This window comes from Gymnogyps californianus, chromosome 28 (genome assembly GCF_018139145.2).
Source record: "Gymnogyps californianus isolate 813 chromosome 28, ASM1813914v2, whole genome shotgun sequence".
Classification (NCBI taxonomy): domain Eukaryota; kingdom Metazoa; phylum Chordata; class Aves; order Accipitriformes; family Cathartidae; genus Gymnogyps; species Gymnogyps californianus.
In genome coordinates, this window is record NC_059498.1 from 38,324 (window position 1) to 44,932 (window position 6,609).

Here is a 6,609-nt window from a genome sequence, read left to right on the forward strand (position 1 = left end):
GAGGTGCCAGCCTTTTAATCACTACCTTGAGCTGAGGGTGGAGGTTGAAAAAGAAATTTTGAAGGGACACAGAAAAAAAATACCTAAATGTCTGCATCAAGAGTGAAGCCAGATGTCCTTCACAGAAACTCAGGGAAGATGAATGGCAGGAGCCTGCCATGGGAAGGAAGCGGAATGGGGGACGTTGGAGGGCCCAACTTTCTGCAGGGACACTCTGTGCCACGCTGCCATCAGCCCTGTTACCCACCATCTATACACTGTGAAAGGATGGCTGAAAAGCAAGGATTTCCAACAGGTATGCACAGGGAACAGACATTTTGTGGCACTGCGGCCTGCAGAGCTTGCCTTACACGGTCACCGTTGGGCAATCAGGCAAGAGGAGGGGATGTCGACAAAGGACTTGGCAAGCTGACCCTCCAGAAGAAAAGGACGTATGCTTGCATTTCAAATTCCCAGCTGGGGAAAGGGCAATTTCCACAGGGCCCTTTGTCAATGCATGGATGAGTGGGTGGGCAGGTGGGTGGGTGGATGTGTTCTGTCCATCAAGCTCTTCCTGACTGAGGCCTCTGAGATGTGCTTTGGATCAAAGCAGTGCCCACGAACATCAGTCAAAGCAAGAGGGACCCTCGTGAACAAAAGTTGCCTGCCATAGACAGCTCACAGATACTGCTGAGTGTGTCCCATTGTCACCTCCACATCTCAAGGGGGCTAGTGTGACCAGCTCTCGCCCAGAGCTTTTCTGGAGCAGAGCTGGTCCTGACATAGCAGGGCCTTAGAGATCCTGGGCCCGAGCAAAGCTGCTCCATCCACGCTTGGGGATGACAAGGCACCATGGAGCAGTGCTGGGGCTGTGGGCACTGGTTACTGTCCTTGGACTGCCGTGGCCCATGGGGGTGTTGGGTTCCCAGGGACGCCAGTGTGGGACCCAGCGGTTAATCCCAATACTGCCTTGTGAATGATGTCAGCCCTGCATGCCTGCCAAAACCTGGGCCCTGCCAAGTGCTGTAGGGGTGGTGGTAGGGCTGCATGGGGGACCGATCCCTGCTGCCCGTGCCCGTGTGTGCTGGCCATGGCCCTAGATTGGGCAATGGAGGGGAGGAGAAGGCGGAGGTGAGGCTGCGGGCCATCCCAGAGGCTATGCCACCCAGCCGCACTCCCGCCATCCTTTGGGGACATCTTCTGTCCTCTCCTCCTTCCCCAGCACAGCACTGACCAGAGCAAGAGGTGCCCCATTCCCATGAGCCTGCAGGGTGGCTTGCCTCCATGGCCTCCCACAGAGTCATAGCTTCTCACGTGAGGATAGCAGAGGTTGTGCTCCTTGTTTGCAGGACCTGTAGGGGTACGTCTGGGCAGAGACGCCGCAAGGCAAGGGCTGACTGCCACTTGCCCTGGGGTAGCTAGGGTTGTTTTGCATACTGCCACAGGGTAGTGCCCCAAAGAGGACCCTCTGCAGTGTGTCCCAACCGCCCATTCTTCTGGGAGTTGTGAAGGATCTCTTTATACCCCCATCCTATCCCCTGCCAAGAGCAAAGCCATTTTCCCGGAGCAGCTTGGGAGGGCATACATGGAGGAAAGGACCATCCCAGGCTGGGATGCAGAAATCTGTAATGAGTCGAAAGAGGGAATCGAGGTCACTCCAAGCACAGGCCCTCGGTGCAAGGATCACCAGGGGCGAGCGAGAGTCTGCGCCCTTTTGCCCTGGTGAAGTTCATGCAGGGCATCTGTCTGCCTTTCCCACAGAGTGAAGGCTGCATTTGGAGAACCTTGCAGTCCAGGGGAGCAGAAGAAAAGAAAGAAGAGCGAAAGAAAGAAGTAGGGGGAAGAATGAATGGAGAGACACGGTCCATGTTTTCAGCTAAACCCAGGCTGGCCCCTTCCTGCCAGCATTTGCAGAAGGTGTTGAGGATAGTGAATTTCTGTGAAAGCAATGGCCTGAAGATCCATTCTTTGTCCAGCGCTACGTCTGTAGCTCCTGGGGGGCCTTCCCAAGAGCTATGTCCAGTAGCTTGAGCAGGGGAGGCACCTTCTGACACTGCAGCAGCTGCAAATGCCACAAAGGTCACAGCACCCACAGGTGATGGGCACTCCCTCAGAGCTGAGGATGCTGCCAACAGCAGCAGAGGTGGAGGAGCCCACAACGGTGTTCTGCGGGAAGGAGCTGAGGATGGGGCCGGGCAGGGTCACCACCATTGGAGAGGACTGGAGGACGACAGTGGAGTCCTGGCACTGCCTGACACAGGGCTCATTGCAGCTGTTGGCCAGCGGGGTCGGGCCGCAGGGCTGGCAGGGCTGGCACTGGTTGGAGCAGGACATGTCTTGGGGCCGGAGATGCAGAAGGGATGAGATTTACATGTTAAGAAAGCCTATGCCCCCAGAATGGCAGACAATTCCTGAGCACAAATTCTCTGGGGGGACCAATGAAGCAGTCAAGAGCTCTGAGCCCGCCTGCAGCTCTCTTGGGAAGTGCACCTGGTACCCTCATCCTTGCTGATCTTCACGTTCTCCTACATGCTCTGTATCAGAGCCATTTGATCTCCCTCAGAAACACACCGTTTCACTGTCCCCATGTCTGTGCTGACTGCCCTCAGCTCCCACACGCTTAGCTCCAATTTCCACAGTCAGCAGCTACTCCTCGTACTAGCATGTCCCTGTTACTCCTGCCCATGCCTGCTGGCCATGGCCCCTAGATTGGGCGGTGGAGGGGAGAGGAAGGTGGAGTAGAAGCCGTCGGCGTTCCCAAAGGCTGTTTCCTGCATTACCACTCCTGCTATTCTGCAGAGCAAAGCATCTCCAGGACCCCCACACCCACTGCCCACCATCCCAGCACAGCTCCGGCCATAACAAGAGGAACGCCCTTCCTCAAGAGCTCATGGGGCTGCTGACCCCTCAGGGCCTCCTGCCTTTCTGGGCATTTGTGGGCAGAGACACAGCAAGGCAAGGCCTCATGGTCAGTGGCAGAGAGCAGCCAGGGCTGTCTTCCTCAGCTCCAAGGGACAGTACCCAAAAGAGGCACCCCTGCATGGTGCCCCAACCTCCCATTCCTCTGTGAATGGAGAAGGGTCTCCTTGTGCCCTCACCCCCTTCCACCCCAGAGCAACACCTTTCTCCTTTGGCAGCTTGGGGAGTGTCCACGGAGGGAAGGACCACATGGAGGCCAGGCTTGAATGCAGCAGAACTTTAATGAGACGAAAGAGGGAAGGGAAGTCACTCCAAGTGGAAGTCAGCAGTGCAGGGAGCACCGAGGGCAGCAGAGAGTCTGCGCTCCTTGGCTGTGGCATAGTTCCTGCATGATGTTTGTCTGCCTGCCCCACAAAGGGGGAGAAGCCAAATGGCCCCCACCAGGCTGGCCTTGGGAGGACTTTGCAGCCCAGGGGAACCAAAGCAAACAATGAAAAGGGAGAGAAAGACAAGGTCAGTCAGCTATCCTGCAAACAACATCCAAAAGATCCATCCGCTGCCCAGCACCATGTTCTGAGTTCCTCAAGATGTCTCCGTGGGGCTTTCCCAACGTCTTGATCAGAGGAGGCACCTTCTGCCACAGTAGCGGCTGGAAATGCCAGAGAGGTCAAAGCTCCCAGAGGTGATGGGCACTCCCTCAGAGCTGAGGATGCTGCCAACAGCAGCGGAGGTGGAGGAGCCCACAACGGTGTTCTGCGGGAAGGAGCTGAGGATGGGGCCGGGCAGGGTCACCACCACGGGGGAGGGCTCGATGACGACAGTGGAGTTCTGGCACTGCCTGACACAGGGCTCATTGCAGCTGTTGGCCAGCGGGGTCGGGCCGCAGGGCTGGCAGGGCTGGCACTGGTTGGAGCAGGACATGTCTCAGTTCCAGAGGTGCGCCTGGGAGAGAGGGCAGAGAGGAAGCAGAGCACAGGCGTGGGTGAGGAGCAGCCTGGTTACCCTGTCCCAAAGGAGCCAAGGCCACCAGTGAGTGGGAAGCTGGAGGCTGTGCCAGGAACCACACAGTCTTCATTGCCTCATCTGGCTAGGGTCCTGCAAAGAGCAGCCTGACCCAAGGAAGCTCTCTCCTACTGCGTAAACCAAAAGCCACCAAAGGCACGTCCCAGCCTTTCTCTAAGCAGACCTTCTCCCCGCTTCCCTCTGTCATGACAAGGCGCTCCAAGCCCCAACATATGACAAAGCCAGCATCAGCTGAGATGTCCATCAGGTGGAGATCTCCCTTTGGAAGAGGAGGAGAAGGGGTTTCAAGACTCACCTGGTTCCCAAGGAGAAGGAGGCAAGAGAAGTGGATGAGAGAGCAGGGACTTGGGCTGCCTTTTATACTGGTCCTTCTTCGCCGCAGGACCAGAGGCACCCTTTGCAGAGGTACCAATTTTCTGACAAGCTCATCTTGAATGCAAACCATCGCAGCTAATGATACGGGCTGTGCTTTCATTTCCTGCACCGCTGCCTTTTCATTTCCAGGTTTGGGCCATGCCCATGCCCCAGTGAAGGCTTCTTGTGAGCTCTGGGATGAAAGGCCCCAGGATTTCTCAGGCAGGAATGCAGCAGTGCGGGCAGAAGCCTCAGCTCAAGTGCTGGGTGGGTCCAGAGCAGGCAATTGACATCAGCCTGGATCACTCCGGTGGGGCTGTTTCAAGTGCCATTCTCAGGAAGAAGCTCCAGCAATCCTCAGCTGGATGCCATGGGCTCCTGTGCATGAGGACGTACACTATCCTTCTCTTTCCCTCCCTCCTCAGCTCACCCCGATGGTCCCTTGTGGTTGCCTCCCCAGATGTGTGCATTGTGCTGCTAGCTTTTGACCCCATCCTGCCTAACACTGCCCTCAGGAAAAATTTCTGGCCGGTTTTGACTCATCCCCTCTCTGTGCAGTCTGTGAGTACACAAACAATGCCATGGGCATGCCTGGGGCCTTCTCCTTCCCCAGAATGCTCTAGCCCCGCTGCGGTTGTCCCCAGCTGTCCTCGGCAGAGTCCACAGTTGGTTGTGTTCCTATGTATGTTCGCGTCCTTTGTGCCCTTGTGAGCAGCTGGGTTTGTATGAATGCATGCCAGTGCAAGAATATGTTCATGATTCCACGTCGATGTACATGAGCTTATGTGTGTGCTTTTGTGTCCCTCCTCAGAAACAGACTGTGTTGCTCATGGCAGGGACACTCTCCACTGCTCTGTTCATGAGAACTGCAGAGCAGCAGGTTCCCCGCGTAAGAAGGAGCCCAAGTGCAGCTGAATGGTGATGGCACCAGCCTGCTAGAGATCTGTCCAGGAAAGAGGCACTGAAATGCAGCCCCTGCCTCCTGAACTCTCCTTCACCTGCCCCTCCAAAGCTCACACTCTGCTGCTGCTGATTCCAAGCCCCAACAAGGACCATTTCACACCGCTTTGCACCCTTAGTTTAATTCAGTTGAACAACATTGGGAATGCCTCAGCGAGGCTGGCAGTTCCCAATCCGTGCCTCTCCAGGCCAGGACACAGCTGCTAGAGAGTTCAAAAGGATGGGGTTTGCTTTATGGACCTGGAGAAAGGCTGAGGATTCCTGCCCACCTTGTGCAGGCCGTGTCTGAATGGAACTGCTTCCAGTGAAGTGTTGGTGCTTTCTGGGGTGGGACGCAGCCCTCCGTCGTGTCCAAGCCAATGCCAATTGTACTTGTACAGCTCATCGACCTGGTGTTGTGTCAGACAGGGGCTGAGACCTTGGACCAAACAGGTACTGATTTAAAGGAACACAGAGCCTGATGTCGCTGTGCTCTGAGTGGAAGGAGAGAAACACTGTGTGTTGCACAGGGAGAGGCAAAGAGCTGATGACTGCTTTGATGTTCAGCCCTGTCATGGTTTAACCCCAGCCGGCATGTAAGCACCATGCAGCCGCTCACTCACTCCTCCCCACCCGGTGGGATGCGGGAGAGAATCGAAAAGAAGTAAAACTCGTGGGTTGAGATAAAGACAGTCTAATAGGACGGAGAGGAAGGAAAATAATAATAATGATAACAATAATAATAATACGACAGTCATAATAATACATGAATTAGAATCTACAAAACAAGTGATGCACAATGCAATTGCTCAGCACTCGCCAACCAATGCCCATTTAGTTCCCAAGCAGCAATCCACCCCTCCCGGCCAGCTCCCCCCAGTTTATATACTGGGCATGATGTCATATGGTACGGAATATTCCTTTGGCCAGTTTGGGTCAGCTGTCCTGGCTGTGTCCCCTCCCAGCTTCTTGTGCCCCTCCAGCCCTCTTGCTGGCTGGGCACGAGAAGCTGAAAAATCCTTGACTTCGTAGAAACACTACTTAGCAACAACTAAAACCATTGGTGTGTTAGCCCCATTATTTTCCTACTAAATCCAAAACACAGCACTATACCAGCTACTAAGAGTAAAATTAACTCTATCCCAGCCAAAACCAGGACAGTGTCCACCCCTTATTCTATACCATTTCCATCATGCTCACATCCCACACTTTCCAATACATCCCAATTAATCACCATCACCTTTCCTGTCCTTTGATATATATATACACACACAGCTATCATTCCCTTAGTCTGTGGGCCATCCCTATAAAATGTCTGTTGAGTTCATTCAGTCCATGACTTTGGGCTCCATCTGTCATAACAGTCTGTCGGGGCAGGAGGGATGGTGTGAAGTC

General features: G+C 54.8%; 1 pseudogene; it reads right to left on the minus strand.

The window, feature by feature from the left end:
• Positions 1 to 3,516: 3,516 nt before the first annotated feature.
• On the minus strand, positions 3,517 to 4,350 carry LOC127026634 (feather keratin Cos1-1/Cos1-3/Cos2-1-like; annotated as a pseudogene).
• Positions 4,351 to 6,609: the final 2,259 nt, after the last annotated feature.